This window comes from Pseudophryne corroboree, chromosome 1, assembly GCF_028390025.1.
Source record: "Pseudophryne corroboree isolate aPseCor3 chromosome 1, aPseCor3.hap2, whole genome shotgun sequence".
Taxonomy (NCBI): domain Eukaryota; kingdom Metazoa; phylum Chordata; class Amphibia; order Anura; family Myobatrachidae; genus Pseudophryne; species Pseudophryne corroboree.
The window spans coordinates 832,587,006-832,607,630 of NC_086444.1; the positions used below are offsets into that span (position 1 = coordinate 832,587,006).

A 20,625-nucleotide genomic window follows, 5' to 3' on the forward strand; every position below is an offset into this window, starting at 1 on the left:
TTTTTTGAAGGGCCATCCTGCGTGACACTGCAGTGCCACTCCTAGATGGGCCAGGTGTTTGTGTCGGCCACTTGGGTCGCTTAGCTTAGTCATCCAGCGACCTCGGTGCAAATTTTAGGACTAAAAATAACATTGTGAGTTGTGAGGTGTTCAGAATAGACTGGAAATGAGTGGAAATTATGGTTATTGAGGTTAATAATACTATGGGATCAAAATTACCCCCACATTCTCTGATTTAAGCTGTTTTTGAGGGGTTTTTGAAAAAAAACACCCGAATCCAAAACACACCCGAATCCGACAAAAATATTTAAGGGAGGTTTTGCCAAAACGCGTCCGAATCCAAAACACGGCCGCGGAACTGAATCCAAAACCAAAACCCGAAAAAATTCCGGTGCACATCTCTAATATATATATATAAGTATTTAGGGATACTTTGCTTCACTGCAATATTTAATCCTTTATTTTGCAAAGGACAAAAGTAATTCTCAATCAAAACACCTAACAACATATGCCGGTAAATAGTTTAAGTCAGATGATCTTAAACACGGTCCTCAAGGCACCCCAACGCAGCGGCGTCACAGGGCGGGTGCGGGGGGTGCGGCCCGCACCCAGGTGTGACACCTGGAGGGGATTGACACCAAATGTCAGCTCCTCCGCAGTGACAGGAGCCAGGTGCTGCAGTGAGAAAGTCTCCTACAGCACCCGGCTCCTGTCACAGAAGAGGAGCTGACAGCGCACGGAGACTGTCTCTGGGGGAAGCCCATCACCTCCGGGATCCCCGCGAAGCCACGCCCCTAAGTTTAAGACCACTCCCCCTTGTGCCGCGAGCGCGGCAGGAGATCAGGGGTACGCACCGGGTGTCACCACACCCGGTGACGCCTCTGCCCCAACGGTCCAGGTTTTAAGTTTAACCATGCTTGGCCACAGGTGATTTAACTAAGGTATACCTAAAACCTGGACCATTGGGGTACCTTGAGGACCACATTTAAGAACCTCTGGTTTAAGTAATTAAACTGCATGTCAGTTGAATGACTCACTCACCACCATAGTATGATCTAAAAAATGAATATAAATCTCTTGGCATAGGCACATAAATAATACAAGGAAAACAAAATACAAACTCTGTTGTAACAATTTTATTTATCAAAAGTAACAAACATGATGAAACATTATAGTGGGTGATTCAGACCTGATCTCTGCTGTGTTTTTGCACAGTGGGTGATCAGGTCCTAACTGGGCATGCGTATGAACTGCAATGTGCACGCACGTCGGACAACAACGGGCATCGCTGGTCAGCGATGGGATGGTGCGAAAAATCCGTTCGCAAGGTGATTGACAGGAGGAGGCCGTTTGTGGGTGGCAACTGAGCGTTTACAGGGAGTGTCAGGAAAAACGCAGGTGTTACAAAGCATTTTCAGGGAGGGAGTGTGATGTCAGCTCTGGCCCCGATCAGCCCGTTCTCATCGCACTAGAGGAGTAAGTCCTGGGTTGCGCAGAAACTGCACACACTGGATTTTCGCAGCTCGACAGACACATGCAATCGCACACTTGCACTGCAAATTCACACTCCCCCTGGAGTGGGACAGCAAAACGCAGGACAGCAAAATTAGCAGCCCAGCGATCAAGTCTGAATTACCCCCATAATCCTATATAAGTGAGCATACAACACTTATGTGAAATAAAGTTTAGGCAAGCAGGATATGTTTTTTTTCAAAAGAGTATTTGCAGCAGTAATATGCAGTCAGGGTAGGCAGAGCCTCTCCTGTCATACTCCTGTATACTCCAGGGTTTTATAATTGTTATATATATAGTACTGTACATATATGTATGTGTTGTAGTGTGGCAGTATCACCAGAGATGGTGCTGGTGAGCAGCATATTCTATGTGAGACAATAGGCAGAGGGTGATAGAATAGAGATAGTGATGGGGAGATAGTGATGCAGGGGAGGCAGAGGGTGAGGCAGTGGGTTGCCTCTTACATATTATGTCCACACAGTAGTACTCCTTATACACATTATGAGAAGGGGGAGAGTAAGGAAGCAGTAAGTGCCCCGGACCCACTAGCGCTGACCTGATGACTCAGCGATGTATCCTCCAGTAAAGCAGGATGCGGTCGGACACAGCAGTGGGAGTGCCCTTCACAGTGTGGCGCTCTACGCAGCTGTGTACCTTGCCTAATGGAAAGACCAGCCCTAGCCATTTACACATTATGCCCACACAATAGTAATCCCCTTACACATTATGTTCACAATTGCATAATGGCACGCTCATCCATGATTAGCTGGTCATAATGATCACAATAATAAAGTACCTGGGGTTGCTTGCAATAATAAAGTACCCGTGATGCTGTCTGTGTAATCAGATTCCTCCTCCTGACTATATCTCACTCTGTCGACAGTGTCTGTCCCACAGTCCCAGGCTCCACTACTGTCTGCTGGGTGGTGCTGGCCCTGGCACTGGCAGCTGCTGTGCTGGAGCTGGGCAGTGGCGGCAGGCCCTCCCTGCTCCAATGCTTAGTTTATTGCACAACTACAACCCTTTACACTAGCGTGCAGTGGGACGCCCAGCACAGGGTTAAGTTCGCGCTGCATGCCGGGCCCTTTCTCCCGCTAACATGCGAGCGATTCGCACAGCAGCAAATCGCTTGCATGATAAGGGTAGCCTGCGAAGGCAGATGGCTGCCTGCCATCTTTTGGGCCACAGCAGCAGCGTGTGACGTCACACAGCCACTGTGGCCCGCCAAGCAAATGTTCTGGACACGCCTACGTTGTCCGGACCATGCCCCCAATGTCGCAATAGTGCCCCAATCAATCAGGCAGAGGCGTTCGCATATGTGAGATGCCGTTGCATCCTACAGTGTGCGCATGCGTAGTGCGGCTTCTGTGTGTGCGCACACAGCAAAAAGGCTTCAGCATGCAAACGCACCGTAGCTGTATTCCATGCCGAATTGGGCCCATGATTCACAGGGTGTCCGGTCTCTAGGTCGACCACTCTCAAGTTGACACCGTTGGTTGACATGCATTAGGTCGACATGGTTTCTAGGTCGACATGGCTACTAGGTCGTCATGTTCTAGGTCTACATGACAAAAGGTCAACATGAGTTTTTCACAAATGTTTTCATTTTTTGAACCTTTTCATATTTACGATTCATGTGGACTGCAATTGGGAACGGTAACCTGTGCCGAGCACAGCGGCAGCGGAGCGAGGCACCTTGCCCAAACATGGCGAGCAAAGCGAGCCATGCGAGGGGACACGGTGCACTAATTGAGGTTCCCGGTCACTCTACGAAGAAAGCAACACCATTTTAAAAAAAACAAAAAACTTATGTCGACCTTTTGTGATGTCGACCTTGCTCATGTCGACCTATTTTAGGTGTCGACTTAGTTACTGTCGACCAATAGTGGTCAACCTACACACTGTCGACCTAAGTGTGGTCGACCCTATGATCCACACCCGATTCACAAATGTACGCTAATGTATTCGCTGCTATGCAGCAAATGTGCGATGTTAATGCTGTAGCCACCTGGATATATTGAGATGCCCACAGACGACATTGCAAATCCAAGCAGCTGCATACGAATCAGACCATGGGGATGTGAGGGTGATACTGGATGATGTAGTGTGGTGATGAGGATTATAGTGTAGGAATATAGTGCGATGTGTGGGTGGGTGTAGTGTTGGGATGTAGTGTAGTGTGGCGTATAGAGGGATGTAGTGTAGTGATGTAATATGACATATGGGTGTTGTAGTGTAGTGCTGTAGAGTGGTGTATAGGGGTGTTGTAGTGCAGTGATGTAGTGCAGTACATAGAGGGGGTTGTAGTGTAGTTATGTAGTGCAGTGTATAGTGGGGATGTTGCATAGTGATGTAGTGTTGTAATGTGATACAGCATATGGGGGAATTGTAGTGCAGTGATGTAATGTTGTGTAGTGCAGATGTGGGGGACACACTGCTGCAGAGGGGGATATGAGGGGGATACTGGGTGTAGTATAGTGATGTAGTGTGGTTATGAGGGTTACAGTGTAGGCATGTAGTGTGGCGTGAAGGTGGGTGTAGTGTAGGGATGTTGTGCAGTGTGTAGGGGTTAAAGTGTAGGAATGTAGTGTAATGTGGCGTATAGAGGGATGTAGTGTAGTGATGTAGTGTGACTTATGTGTGTTGTAGTGTAGTGCTATAGAGTGGTGCATAGGGGGGTTGTAGTGCAGTGATGTAGTGCAGCATATAGGGGAATTGTAGTGCAGTGATGTAATGTTGTGTAGTGGAGATGTGGGGAACACACAGCTGCAGAGGGGGGATGCGAGGGTGATACTGGGTGCATTTTGGGCACACAGCGAGCCATGTGGGGAAAACACTGCCAACGAGCCATGTGGAGGGGACACAACCACAGGCACTGATAACGCCTTGTTACCAACTGCCTTGTTTTTCTTTAGTGGGGAGAGGGAGGGCAAAGCATATTCTTGCATCACCCACCACTCGCTAGTTCTGTCACTGGTAATTATTTTATGCATGTGTGTGTTGGGAGGGGAAGACTAATTTGGTATGTGTGTTGTGTAGAAATATCTTGGATCTTTTTTTCCCATTCTTAATTATGTTTTTCTGTACCTCTCTTTCATGGTGTTCACTGACCCTTACTTAGCTTTAGGACTTTGCCAGGATTGCTTTACTCTTATTTAATAGTTGGTATAATTTCAAGTGAGCTACAACTCAGATTATTCACGCTATGTCATTGTTGAAGATTGTTTTCATTGTGTTATGCAGCTTAATACAATGAATTTTAATTGTGCAATAACGTTGAATACCTTTTGACAAGTATTCACATGAACTGTACAGGGATAACATATAATTAAAGGGCTGTAATATAATGATATGTTTAATGTCTACACACTGAAGAGAACTGTATACCCATGGTAATGTTTCAGAATATCCTGTTCAATATATTAATGTTGTCTTAAATTTCTAAGCAATATTAATGGCTTCATTTCCCAGCTCTGAATATCCTTCCCTTCCAAGGCTTTACCTGTGTGAGAATATTTTCAGTTTAAAACCACACAGGAGGTTGTCTACAGTGGAGTATGTACTGCAAAAGGTGTTTTCTTATAGCACGTTATAGTCATCTTTTTGTTTCTGAGGCTTCATCAGGGACGTGCAATTAGGGGAGGCAGCTGCCATAATGATTAAAATAATACAAAGAAGATATTTATGACACATGTTCTGTAACATAGATATCTTCTTTCATTATTCTAATAATTATCCCCCCTCCCCCCCCCTGTAAAAATCCCTGCATATTGGGGTGGGAGGCAGCAGGAGAGGTGCCTCCCGCTGGCAATATAAAGTTTGGGAAGCAGGGGGTGGGCAGTGGGCGGGGCCAAGCCATGGGCTGTAAAAGCCCATTGAAAAAGGACAGGGAAGTGGCACCAGTAATGTGCCTCAATGACAGGGGCGTGCATTCAGCCCACCTGAAAGCACGCCCAAATGTGATTGGACGAGCGGGCACATGCGGCGGCGCAACGCGGCGGGCATTCGTGACTGCGGGACCCGGCGGAGAAAGGGTGTCTGGTGGCAGACCTGGATCCGAGAGGACCCAGTCCCTGCCAGCCATTGTGTAGTGTTCGGCAGCAGAGAGCCGGCTTCGCATTTAAAAAATGGCGCCTCAGCGTCATCTTTTAAATTCAAGATGGACGCTGTGAGCCAATCACGGCTTGCCACGTCATCGCCCCGCCCCCTGGACTGGCTTATATAAGCCAGCGGCGAGGGAGCGGCTGTCAGTCCGGCGGCGGGAGGGAGCAGGGAAGAGCTCCCAAAGATAGAAGACGCCAGAAGCCCTGGGGAGGCGGCGGCCATGAAAAAGAGCTTAAAGGCTGCCGCCCCCAGGTGAAGGTGCAGTGCAATAAACTATTAAAACATTAGTTGTTTTGTATTTATTTTAATATTTTTTTTACAGGCGGACTACGGGTGCCAGCGGACCTATAGTGTCCGGGCATGCTGGCAGTTGTGGTTCTCCAAGTGCCGGCATGCTGGGGCAGGCTTGCTGGGACCTGTAGGCTGTCTTTAAAAAACAATATTGTCCCATCATGAACCCCGCACCCACCACCACCAGGGGTGCGAGGAATAGCACTCTGCTTTCAGCCCAGTGCTGGTTGTTGCTCAGGTGGGGGGGACCCCATTTTTATTTTTGGGGTCCTTAATTTCTGCCCTGGGCCATACTGAGTGTCACCCCTGCTATGGCATTCTCCCCCCTGGCTGGTTCAGCCTGGGGCTGGTTCTGCTTAAGTAGGGAAAACTCTATGCTTTTTGTTTTTGTGTGTGTGGCTGGGGGGGGGGGTATAGGGGGGGCATGAACAGCCAGTGCCACCCCAGTCACTAACCTCACCGCACGTCACTGGGCTTCGTGCCACATATGTTAGTACATATGGCCAGAAAGATTTAATTGCAACTTTTAATTAGGCTGAATATAAGGCATATAGAAAATTGCATTTGCACTAGATTAGATGGTCATAAATGATCAATTAATACATATTTTATTAGCTGTTACATGCTATGCTTTTAATGCTTTGCAGCACGTAACAAATGCAATATTGGTACAACACCGATAATACAGCACATTTAGTTCTGCCACTGTGCCGGATTACCAGTTTTGCCGTTATTGGTAGTGTCGGCAGCGGTGGTATTGGCAGCATCTTGACCCAAAAACAATCTAATTCTATCCTTCAGCCCTCCCACAGCCTAACTTTTCCCCCACAGCATGTGCACAGCCTCTATTCACCCCTGCTCTACAGCAGAGCAGAGATAACAGGAACCTTCCAACTGTCCCCGCGATTGTCACTCCTCCGACTCCGTCCAGCACATCAATGCGTTTCGGAACTATCTCCTTTGTCAGGATGTGCTGACTGGTTCTCCGGTCCTGGTTTAAATCTTGGCCCTCATTCCGAGTTGTTCGCTCGGTATTTTTCATCGCATCGCAGTGAAAATCCGCTTAGTACGCATGCGCAATGTTCGCACTGCGACTGCGCCAAGTAACTTTACTATGATGAAAGTATTTTTACTCACGGCTTTTTCTTCGCTCCGGCGATCGTAATGTGATTGACAGGAAATGGGTGTTACTGGGCGGAAACACGGCGTTTCAGGGGCGTGTGGCTGAAAACGCTACCGTTTCCGGAAAAAACGCAGGAGTGGCCGGAGAAACGGTGGGAGTGCCTGGGCGAACGCTGGGTGTGTTTGTGACGTCAACCAGGAACGACAAGCACTGAAATGATCGCACAGGCAGAGTAAGTCTGGAGCTACTCTGAAATTGCTAAGTAGTTAGTAATCGCAATATTGCGAATACATCGGTCGCAATTTTAAGAAGCTAAGATTCACTCCCAGTAGGCGGCGGCTTAGCGTGTGTAACTCTGCTAAAATCGCCTTGCGACCGATCAACTCGGAATGAGGGCCCTTATCCTTTATTAGTTACGGGTGTGACTTCCGGTAATTAACCATTCACTGCCCCCACAATGAAACGATACTTTAAAACTACATGTATTAAACATATTATCTAAACAAAACACAATTTAAAAAATTATTTATATAATATAGTTATGTTACATATATTTATAAAAACGGAATATGAGGAACAGATAATATATAATTTGAATATTACGTATCTATCAAGTATAGGCTTATAGACAGGATGTGAAGTCACAACAATGTAACAATAGGTTGCAGAGAACGTGTTATATAGTTCAAAAACCTATTGTTAACCTATATGTTATCCATTCCTCATATTCCGTTTTTATAAATCTATGTAGGATAACTATTTATAGTATATAAATCATTTTTTAAATTGTGTTTTGTTTAGATAATATGTTTCATACATGTAGTTTTAAAGTACCCCCCTTCTTCCTTGCGGCTTCTATGGACTGCATCACCTGCAGCCCTAGAAGTACATCATAGTTGGCAAAAGGCTTCCTATTGTAAGCCGCATCTGCCAGTCACAGTCCAGCATTTGATTAGCAGATAGTGCTTCCAATAGGAAGCCACTGCAATCACTGTATGCTCCAGTGGCGGAACTAGCGAGCGGTGGGCCCAGGTGCGACAAAATGCGTTGCCCCCACCCCCACCCCCCCCCACCCCATCCCATCCAAGTCCACCCCCTCACCCCTGGAGAGGATCTGGTGAGGGGGACCTGCTTAGGGCCAGAGAAATGGATACCTAGCAACAGTGCCGAAACTAGACATTTTAGCACTGTGTGCAAGAAACGGCATCGGAGCCCCACCCCTGCATGCAAAACAGGGGCAAAAATACATAGTGGCGTGGCTTCGTGGGGAAGGGGTGTGGCCACAAAATAATACCAATTCATAAAACGGTGCACAGTAGTCTCCATTATTCAAATTATGCCGCACAGTAGCACCACTACACCAGGTAGAGACCCTTTTACACCTTACGGCAGACAGATTCCTCTTTTTACACATTACGGCAGACAGCGTCCCCTTTTTACACATTACGGCAGACAGCGTCCCCCTTTTTACACATTACGGCAGACAGCGTGCACTTTTTACACATAACGGCAGACAGCGTCCCCTTTTTACACATAACGGCAGACAGCGTGCCCTTGTTACACATAGCGGCAGACAGCGTACACTTTTTACACATAACGGCAGATAGCGTGCCCTTGTTAAACATAGCGGCAGACAGCGTACACTTTTTACACATAACGGCAGACAGCATGCCCTTTTTACACATAACGGCAGACAGCGTGCCCTTTTTACACATAACGGCAGACAGCGTCCCCTTTTTACACATTACGGCAGACAGCGTGCCCTTGTTACACATTGCAGCAGACAGCGTTCCTCTTTTTACACATCACGTCAGGCAGATTCCCCCTTTTTACACATTGCGGCAAAGATTCCCCCTTTTTACACATTACGGCAAAGATTCCCCTTTTTACACATTACATCAGGCAGATTCCCCCTTTTTACACATTACATCAGGCAGATTCCCCCTTTTTACACATTACGGCAGGCAGATTCCCCCTTTTTACACATTGCGGCAGGCAGATCCTCCCTTTTTACACATTGCGGCAGGCAGATTCCCCCTTTTTTACACATTGCGGCAGACAGTAGAAAGAAAGAAAGAAAGAAAGAAAGAAAGAAAGAAAGAAAGAAAGAAAGAAAATAAATAATTATACTTACCCTCTCCGCTGGCTCAGGCTCCTCGGTGCAGCTTCTGACGATTCCCGGGCAGGAGAGAAGGAGGAGGAGGGAGGTGGAGGAGGGAGCCGCAGCAGCGCTGTGCCATTGGTGGAGGCGCTGCTGCTGCTGCCCCTCTGCTTCTCTATAGGCTGTTCTCGGAAGACAGCCTATAGTGAAGCAGAGGGCCAGCAGCAGCAGCGCCGCCATTAGTAACAAAGTGCTGCTGCGGCTCCCTCCTCCACCTCCCTCCTCCTCCTTCCCCCGTACCGATGCGCTCCTCTCCTCTCTGTCCAGGCGGCTGTGTGCTGCGGGCAGCGGTTGCCCGCAGCACACAGCGGCATGTAATGAGTCAGTTTGACTCATTACATGCTTTGGGCCCCTGGACAGAGGCGGGCCCCAGTGCAATGCACTGGTTGCACTGGCGGTAGTTCCGCCTCTGGAATGCTCACTGGTGACTCCACATGAACAGTTAATGCCAACAGTGCTCACATGCCCTTCTATATGTCATAAGAACCCACAAATGTCCCTTATATGTCATTAGCACCGCAGGCCCTCACTATCAGAACCAGTCCTCTGATATTGGCTGTCAACTCCTACTACCTGTAACATACACTGCAGGCAACTAGTGTTCTTATATAAGTCGTTTTTGTACTCTCTTACACCTACAGCATGCTAGTATTTACTTAACTCTTGTTATCTCTGTGTCAGCAGGTATGATCCAAAGGTCACACCTCTAGTATCTAGAACACAAAACCTCTAATAGAAATTGAGAGTGTGTAGACACATGAGCAGGCATGTCAAAGGGACTCGGGACACGTAAAAACATCAGCAAATTTCGAGCAAAGATAAATCAGACATACGTTAATATCCAGTAATCATATGCAATGGTCCCCATAAAACAACTGACCTGTAAAACACACAAGTCCTGCCTATTCAGCATTAAATCTGACAAACAAACCAAAAAAGAGAGTGAAGACAGGAAAGGAGAGCAGAGAAGAACAGGGAAAAAGGAAACAAGAGGGAGGCAGGAGGGGAAAGTGTTGTGCGGAATATCAATTTATCAGGTTAAACTGACAGGGAGAAGAGTCTCCTCGTAATGACAAAAAACTAACAGGTTCCCATAGGAAGACCCAGTATATGAGAGTCGTTCTCAGTGCATATGCAGTAAGTATGTCTGTGAGGACTTGAAGTCAAGCCAGGGAGACCAAGTAGCTGTAAACCCCTTTTGGCTTTCAGGTGTCAGCCATAGTTCCTTCATTGACATATATATGTCTGTTCTAGTAAACCATTCTTTGACCATGGGAGGGGCAATATTCCGCCAACGAACAGGGATCACCGCCTTAGGTGCACTATTAAGAAATTTCAAAAGGAATTTTTTATAAGTTGTCAGGAAGCCACTAACTAAATTAAGAAGCCAGAAAGCAGGTTCAGAGGAAACCTCGGGTTCCACAAACAGTTTAGAAATTGAGATTACATTATTCCAAAAGGGGCGAAGCAATTGACAATCCCACCAGATATGTAGTGGGGAGCCTGTTTCGATATTACCGCGCCAACACAGATCTGGTACACCAGGAGACATTTTGGCAAGTGTCAGAGGGCACCTGTACCAACGCGTTAAAACTTTCAATGCGTCTCGAGCGCAGAGTAACTGATCAAACTAACAAAGGTGGCCTGAAAACAATTAGTCCAGTCCTCCTCCGTCAGTCCAACCTTCAGATCCTTACCCCAATCACTAGTGTATTTAGGAAGGGCCGGAAACTTATTTTCAATCAGGAGTTTGTAGCATTTGGAGAGGAAATGCGCTGGACGGCATAAATCGAGACACATGCTCTCAAATTTTGTCATGGGTCTAACGGCGTCAGAACGAACTTTGCTCCCAGCCACAAAGTGCTTCAACTTAAGGCACCTCCAAATCTCTGACAGAAGACTCCATTTCAGCTGTAAGGTAGGGAAAGGGAGTATCTCTCCGCTCTCCACCAGCTGGCCGACATGTGAGATCTCTTTCAAGGACCAAGCCTCAAATCCCCGACTGGAGGCTCCCGGGGGGAGACTGCACATCTTTTATAAGAGATATATATATATATATATATATATATATATAATTTAATGGTATGGTATATTTACAGAAAACCCACTAACATGATTAGACCTTAGATCACATGACTGTGCATTATTTCCCAATGACCGCAGACTTCCCAGCGTAACCACATGTCTGAGCTACTTCCCACTGTCACACTACCTTTTGTATACTAAACAAACCCAGCTGTAAACAAAAGCATCACTGACAGGGAGACTACTCACAGTAAAGCAGCTCATCCCTGCCTCACTGACAGTGGCACATCGCTGCCCCACTGACAGTGGCACATCCCTGCCTCACTGACAGCAGTGCATCACTGCCTCACTGACAGTGGTACATCCCTGCCTCACTGACAGCAGCATATCCCTGCCTCACTGACAGTGGCACATACCTGCCTCAATGACAGCAGCACATACCTGCCTCACTGACAGCAGTGCATCTCTACCTCACTGACAGCAATTCATCCCTGCCTCACTGACAGTGGCACATACTGTACCTGCCTCACTGACAGTGGCACATACTGTACCTGCCTCACTGACAGTGGCGTATACCTGCCTCACTGACAGTGGCACATCCCTGCCCCACTGACAGCGGCACATCCCTGCCTCACTGACAGCAGCACATTCCTGCCTCACTGACATTAGTTCATCCCTGCCTCACTGACAGTGGCACATCCCTGTCTCACTGACAGCAGTGCATCACTGCCTCACTGACAGTGGCACATCCCTGCCTCAATGACAGCAGCACATCCCTGCCTCACTGACAGTGGCACATCCCTGCCTCACTGACAGTGGCACATCCCTGCCTCACTGACAGCAGCACATCCCTGCCTCACTGACAGCGGCACATACCTGCCTCACTGACAGCAGTGCATCTCTACCTCACTGACAGCAATTCATCCCTGCCTCACTGACAGTGGCACATACTGTACCTGCCTCACTGACAGTGGCGTATCCCTGCCTCACTGACAGTGGCAGATCCCTGCCCCACTGACAGCGGCACATCCCTGCCTCACTGACAGCAGCACATCTCTGCCTCACTGACAGCAGCACATCCCTGCCTCACTGACAGTGGCACATCCCTGCCTCACTGACAGTGGCACATCCCTGCCTCACTGACAGTGGCACATCCCTGCCTCACTGACAGTGGCACATCCCTGCCTCACTGACAGCAGCACATCCCTGCTTCATTTACAGCAGCATATGCCTGCCTCACTGACCGCGGCACATCGCTGCCTCACTGACAGTGGTGCATCACTGCCTCACTGACAGCGGCACATCCCTGCCTCACTGACAGCGGCACATCCCTGCCTCACTGACAGCGGCACATCCCTGCCTCACTGACAGTTGCACATCCCTGCCTCACTGACAGTTGCACATCGCTGCCTCACTGACAGCAGCACATCCCTGCCTCACTGACAGTGTCACATCGCTGCCTCACTGGCAGTAGCACAGCACTGCCTCACTGACAGCAGCACATCCCTGCCCAGACCATGAAGACTCCCTCACCCCAGACAACACTAAGACATCTGGAGGTTTACAATAAGCTTAGGATTAGTCACTGAAAGTCTACACCAGTACTATCTCTGGCCACTAAAAACGCAATGTGATCTAGTCAAAATTAACCCCATTTTTCTAAAAAGACTATAAATATTGTGTCTCATTGTATCACTTGATGCTGGATACTATTGCTATTAATCTGTTTTCTTTTTCATTTCTCTTTTTTATTTTTTTTATTTATTCAATTTAAAGTATCTTTTTTTTTTAAACTTTTTCATTTGTTCTATTTGATTATAATCATATTTACACAAGCACATCACATTTAGTCATACCAGCGCTCGTTTACCTCTATTATTGAGCAGCCTATACCTGCCTCGGTGTCAGGAGTGGTGTCAGGATTCCGCTGCTGGTCACATGATCCCGTTCTCCTATAATGCCGTCTCTCATTGTAAACTGCCTCGACAGTTTCCATATTGAAGTCCTATGTGATTTTATATGGCACACCACCGTAACATTGTAACATAGTTTTTTGCTGCTCCCAATAGGGAAATCCCAGTGGGAGAAGTCCATGGGGCATACTTACATACTTTTTTGCTGCTCGCATTAGGGAAATCCCAGTGGGAGAAGTCCATGGGCCAAATGTGTGATGAAGAAAGATGTCAGTTGTGTTATAACAGCACTACTCACCACTGTTAAATAGAGTGATTTGTGCCTTCATGCAGTGTGAGTGGAGCTATCATGGGGTCATTATGACCCCATACCGCTACAATTCTCTGAGAAGGGGGCAGGATACGGGAGGGTTGGGTACTCTCCCACATTGACATTCCAGGGTAGTATACAAGAATGCACTGTACACAAATGTGGAAGTGAAATGTGTCATTAACAACATGTTAAAATTTATACCATTATTAATATATATTTATTAGTGTTATGGCCCCCCATACATCTGGGGTGTATTGGGGTAATGCCCCGAACCCCCGATGGCCGGGTTGGTGGATTAAGACTATGGAATATTAAGATTTAGGGAATATTGATATATTTGAAAGTTTCTGTCATGTCCCTCCTTTCCCTTCTCTGCTTCAAACTATAAATATTAAGATCTTTTAGTCTCTCCTGGTAAGTTTTGTGGTATAGACCTTGTACCATTTTAGTTGCCCTTCTTTGTACAGTCCTTTCTTTCTTTCTTTCTTTCTTTCTTTCTTTCTTTCTTTCTTTCTTTCTTTCTTTCTTTCTTTCTTTCTTTCTTTCTTTCTTTCTTTCTTTCTTTCTTTCTTTCTTTCTTTCTCTTTCATTAAATTGATGTTGCCACTTTCCATTTCTTTAGTCTACGTAGATCCTCAATTTTTGTTTCACCCCTTCTGGTGTCTACCCTATTTTATACTTTTGTGTCATCTTAAAAAAGGCATACTTTCCCTTTGATACCATTTGCAATGTCCCTAACAAAGATATTATAAAGCACTGATCCAAGTAGAGATTCTTGGGGTATACCACTTGTAACCTGTCCCTTTTGACACTGCACTCCATTTATTACAACTCTCTGTTTCCTATCCTGCAACCATCTTAGAATTCAAACCCACGCTTTCTAGTTTATTTTGCAGTATAGAAGTCTGGATATGCTACATCGATGGCTCCTCCTTCATCTAGTATTTTAGTCACCCAGTCAAAAAAGTCAATAACATTTGTTTGGCATGATCTCCCCCAAGTAAATCCATGCTGTTTGGGATCCTGTAAATTCCTGATTTGAGATATTCCACAATTCTTACTTTTAATAGTGTTTCCGTCAATTTAACTTCTACTGATGTAAGGCTCACTGGTCTGTAGTTGCTTGCCTCTTCCTTGCTTCCACTTTTGTGCAGTGGGACTACCTATACAATTTACCAGTCCTCAGGAATTACTCCTGTAGAAGGCCACTGGTTGAATAATTCTGTTAATGGTGTTACCAGTTCCCCTTTAAGCTGTTTTAGTATTCTTGGATGTATCCCATCTGGCCCCATTAATTTATCTACTTTCAGTTTTGAGAGTTATGCTAGGACCTTCTCTGTTGTTGTACTTGTATCTACCTCATTTTCATGTGTGTGGCCTTTTCCCTTCTCTTTCTGCAGTGAATACTGAGCAAAAATAATTATTTAGAGGATCTGCTATTGCTTTATCTCCTTCAACCAGACTTCCTCTCTCTTTTTTTAAGTCTTATTATCCCTCTGTTTGCTTTGGTAAACAGTGGTACACTAATTGGGGTTTACTGTGATGGCGAAGAAGACACCAAAAAAAGTTAAAATGTTGTGTCAACCTTTTTTGTGTTGACATTTTGTCATATCGACCTTTTCATGTTGACCTTTTGACCCTGTTGACCTTTTTTACTGTCTACCTTTCTTATGTTGACCCAATGACCATGTTGACCTTTAGACCATGGCGACTTTTTGACTATGTCGACCTTGTGGGGTTGACCTATTGAATGTAGACCTTTTGCTTGTATATCACCCATAGTAAACAGTGCTGTGGAGTAGGAGTGAGATTTGTGGAGTCATTGTTGGAGGCAATTTTGGGTGATGTTGGAGTTGGTAGAAATGTACCGAATCTTATGCAAGCTAAAAATTAAAACGTATCATATTATATGCATTCTAAGCACATGAGCCTGATCATGATCATGCAGAAAAAGCAGGAGGTGAAAGCCAATAAATTAGCATTTTCCAAACTCAGCTCTCAAGGCACCTTTACAGTCCAGGTTTTAAAGACAATCAGTGCTTGAGAACAGGTGATTTAATTGGTACCTCAGACATTTTGATTTAGCCATTTGTGTTCAAGCACGGAAATCCTTAAAACCTAGACTGCTAGGGTACCTTAAGAACTGAATTTGAGTTTGGGACAGGGTTGGCCATCAACCATCGATAATTGAAAACCATAGATGGCCTATGGTTAATGGTAACTAGTTTTACCATTGATGGTAGAGATCCGAATGACTCCCCACCATGATGGTAGTCGTGGGCCCAATGTGTTTTTTTTTTATGCTTACTGAGTGCTGCTGCATAGATCTGCTAGATGCTGGCTACAGACACAGTGGCCCTTATTCAGATGTGGACAGAGTAGTGGCTCATGCCGCTTTGCGCATGTGCCAGACCGTACTGTGCAGGTGCAGTATGTGACTGCAACGTCGGTTGCACTATGCGGTATCAGACCTGTCAGTGTAAGGAACCCCACAGAAGCCAGTGAAAGCCAGCCACCCCAGGGCAGTACACCAGTCAAAGGCTAAGATACTAGTGAGTGTTAAAAAGAAAGAAGTAAAAGCTACTGTATGTATTAAGAGGTGATACACAGGTGAAGAGGTGTTAATTAAAATACTAAAAAGAGTAGTATTAGTGGAAAAAATATTTGAAAGTGCTAAAAAAAGTGCTAACTAAAATATTATAATGTGACACCCTAAAATAGCCCGGTCACACTAACTTAGGAGTTGCGCCCAAAACTTATCCCTAAAATTTATAACAGCATCCACTCTAGATGAATTGATTCTTTGGATCAGATACTTTGAATGATCTGATACCTTGGATCAATTGGGATCTGTAATGGTGCAGGAGGTGTGATGCCTCCTTGTAGATTACCATATTGGACCTATTGCCGCTACTACTATGTAAGCAGCAGCAATAGTCCCTCCAACCACATCTGAAAGAGGGACAGTGAGCGCAGCACACTGTGTAGCATTATATACAGATGCACAACCCAGCCGGCAGGGCCGCAACAACCAGCGGCTCTGCAATGAGTAATAACATTAATCATACAGTAAGATGCTGACATAAAGTAATGGTATCCAGCAGCTCCTTACCTGCATTTAATAAATTGAGACTATTTTACATACATTACTAAAAATAATCCCACATTTAGGGCCTAATTCAGCTCTGATTGCAGCCGCAAATTTGTTAGGAGTTGGGTAAAACCATGTGCACTGCAGGAGGGGCAGATATAACATGTGCAGCGAGAGTTAGATTTGGGTGGGGTGTTTTCAAACTGAAATCTAAATTGCAGTGTAAAAATAAAGCAGCCAGTATTTACCCTGCACAGAAACAATATAACCCACCCAAATCTAACTCTCTCTCTGCAAGTGGTATATCTGCCCCCCCCCCCCCCCCCCTACAGTGCACATGGTTTTGCCCAACCGCTAACAAATTTGCTGCTGCGATCAACTCTGAATTACCCTCCATGTGCACTGCAGGGGGCATATATAACATGTGCAGAGAGAGTTAGATTTGGGTGGGGTGTGTTCAATCTGAAATATAAATTGCAGTGTAAAAATAGTGCACATGGGGGGTAATTCAGACCAGATCGCAGCAGCGATCGCAGTCTGAATCTTTTTGCTGAGTGCGCACGCACCGCGGCTGCACTGCGCGTGCGCACCCCGGGGGCCCAGTGAAATGCTAACAGCATCTCTAGGCTGCGATCGCCTCTGCCTGATTGACAGACAGAGGCGGTCGTGAGGTGGGAGGGGGCGTGCCAATGGCATTAGAACGCTGTTGGTGGTGCACGGTCCGGACAACGGAGGCGTGTCCGGACCATTGAGGGGGAGGGGGGTGTGGTGGCTGCGTGACGTCACACGCAGCCGCTGCGACCCAGGATGTGGTGAGAATCTCTCTGCCAGCAAGCAGGAGCTGCGCTGGTAGGGAGCTGCTCGTCAGGTACAAAAGCATTGCCGCCATGCGATGCTTTTGTACCTGTGTGGCGGGGCAGAGCCAGACATGCGGGGCGAACGAGCCCTGTGGTTTTGCCCAACTGCTAACAAATTTGCTGCTGCGATTAGATCTGAATTACTTCCTAAATTCCATAACATCTGAATTTTTAAAGTTAACCACCTATTTGGCATGGTCGCATTGGATGCAAAAGTAGCCAGCTGGGCTTTTACTTTTTTCACTGCATTCGAAAATGGATTTCCTTCTTTTCCTCTGGCAGTGATGCAGCAGTATGTGACCACCAGTGCTGAAAGTAGGGTGGTACGCAGAGCCGGATTAACAATGGGGCGGGTGGAGCTGCAGCTCCAGGCCCTCCACTTAAAATAGGCCCACAGCAGGACCATCAACAGTAAAACTGGCCAGGCAGAGAACAGAGTAAAATCCGTCAGAGCTGTGTTGCCTACTGTGCGGGTGTTGTCACTGATCTTGCGCCGATGTGGACATGCTTTCCCTCAAATAACATGCACCGCCGGCCATCCATGAGAGCGGACAGGCAGAAGGCACAGGGTGGGCGGAGCCTGAAGATAGAGGTCTAGTGAGCGGCTTAGCACTGTCTTGATGCTGCTAGCAAGTATGTACAGCAGCCAGGGCTGGCGATGCAGGGCTAATCTGCTGCTGCTGCACAGGACAGTGGAGACTGAGAAATGGAGATTTTCAGCTCCATCATCCAGGTCCAGGTGCATGAAGAGACGTGAGACAGGCAGCTGATGCAGGGTGCACACTGGGATGTCATCTGTAGAGCTCCTCCTTCTGTTACTACATGGGACGGAGTGACTAGTTTACTACTCTGCCTCTGGAAGCACTGAGCCGTTATGTAAGTAAAATAAGGAGCTGCTTGTTGTAACAACTTGATTGTTCCAGTAGCTGTTTCCAATGCACATGGGGGGGAGGACCAGGCAAGCACTGTCACCAGCAGAAATATCCCCTGCTCACATTTTACCAGACAGAGGCAGAAGGTATGCAGTCACCACCTGAAAAACAGGATTAGGTTCCTGGAGCCTTCTCTTTGCATTTTTCAGCCCCAGTCAATTGGATACAGTTAAAGTGTCCCTGATGCAGACATGCGGTTTCTCACTCATCTCCCTAGCCCCCTCCCTGACCAGCTGCATGACATCACTGGGGGAGAGGAAGCTGTACATTCAGACAGCTACTGACCACTGTACTCATCACCTCTGATACATGTTCCTTGCATGATGATGCAGCTAAAGGTACAGACATGTCACTGTGTGCAGAGCTCCCCCATACCCACCAATACTTTTCTGCACACCTTCCATACTCCTCCATAACTCACCACTACCTTAATGCTCACCCTGACTCACTACTACCATGCTGACCTACCTCCATGACCACCCTACTCTCTCTGCACTAACCCCTGACTCCTCCATGCCCACCACTATCTCCCTGCACTACCCCTTATCCCTCAATACTCAGCACTGCTTCTCTGCATTATCCCTCCTGACCTATCACTACAACTTGACACTACCCCTCTGCCCCCTCCATGCTCATCGCTACCACTCTGCACTACCCCTTGGCCCCTCCATGGTGACCCCTACCTCTATGGACTACTCCTCTGTCCTTTCCATGTCCACCACCTCTCTGCACTACCCCCTGGCCCCTTCATTCCAACCACTGCCACTCTGCACTAGTTCCATGTCTCCTCTATGCCCACCACTACCTCTCTGCACTACCACCTAACCCACCACTACGGCCCTGGACAACACCTACCCCTCCATGCCCACCACCTCTCTTCCCTGCCCTTGACCCATCCATTCCCACCACTACCTCTCTGCACTACCATTGATCTATCACTACCACTCTGCACTATCCCCAACCCCTTCATGCCCACTATTACCTCTCTGCACTACCCGATGCATCACTACCACTCTGCACTACCCCCCTTCCCATCCATGCCCATCACTATCATTCTGCACTAGCCCGTCTCCTTCATGCCCACCACTACCACTTTGCACTACCCCCTGACCCCTCTTTGTTTACCACTGCTTTTCTGCACTGCCCCCCCTGACCCATCACTACCACTCTGCACTACCCCCCTGTATCTTCCATGCCCTCCGCTACTTCTCTGACCCAACCATACTGTATATAAAACTATTTTTTTTTGCATTCACATAATGGACTTGTGCTTAACCAGCACTACTTACCCATAGTGCAGTGATGTAGTATAGGGAGGAAGAGTAGTGATGTAGGGGCAAATGTACCAAGTCTTGGAGAGTGATAAAGTAGAGAGAGCTTAAATACCAACCAACCAGCTCCTTACTGCCATTTTTCAAATCCATTCTCTAACATGTCACTAAGGAGCTGATTAGTTGGTAGTTTATCTTTCTCCACTCTATCACTCTCCAAGATCTAGTACATCTCCATGCCAGCCCAGGAGAACTTCTCTGAGGTGCTACTCACACTCCGAGTCGGCACACAATAGGCCCTTGATAAATGTCAGCTCCAGGCCCGTGTGACCCTTAATCTGGCACTGGTGGTACGGGGTGGTATGGAGTACCATTAAGAAATATGGTTGCCTACCGCTAGGGCATAATTTATGGGGCATTTTTGTGTGTTGGACATAAAATGGTTTCAGTGGCATAACTGTGTGGCATAATATTTATAAGGCATTATGGTGTGTGGTATAATATGTAAGGCATTACGGTGTGTAGCATAATGTGTAATGGTCATTGCAGTATGTGGCATAATGTGTAATGAGTGTTACGGTGTCTGGCATAATGAGTAATGGGCATTACAGTGTGTGGCATAATGTGTAATAAGCATTACAGTGTGTGGCATAATGTGTAATGGGCATTACGGTGTTTGGCATAATGTGTAAGGGGCATTACAGTGTGTGGCATAATGTGGCCATGCCCCTATTGTTATGTAGCCACTCCACTAGTTTTATGTGACCACGCCCCCTCATGACAAGTGGTCACACCCATTTTTACTATCAGTACCACTAAGAAAAAAATTCTACTTGCACCGCTGGTTACCACCTACATCACTGCTGATTTTGCACCCCAGAGTGCCATGTAAATGGCATTCTGGAGCACTTATGTTAGTACAAGTGTGAGCTCTGGGTGTGGATCATTAGATCGACAGTGTCTAGGTCGACAATATTTAGGTCGACCACTATAGGTCGACAGTCACTAGGTCCACAGGGTCAGAAGGTC

General features: G+C 46.7%; 1 protein-coding gene across 6 annotated transcripts in view; it reads left to right on the forward strand.

Moving 5' to 3' along the window:
- Nucleotides 1-20,625, forward strand: part of LOC134911739 (UDP-glucuronosyltransferase 2A2-like) — a 240,192-nt gene that overhangs the window by 3,872 nt on the left and 215,695 nt on the right. The window contains exon 1 of one of the 6 annotated variants that reach the window (XM_063919829.1): nucleotides 15,974-15,997. The exons of 3 other annotated variants lie outside the window; for them this stretch is intronic. The gene's annotated coding sequence lies outside the window, so the exon portion shown is untranslated. Of the gene's footprint in view, nucleotides 1-15,973; nucleotides 15,998-18,063; nucleotides 18,270-18,638; nucleotides 18,664-20,625 lie in introns of those variants that run through there. 2 more of the 6 variants (XM_063919814.1, XM_063919821.1) reach the window with 2 other exon arrangements.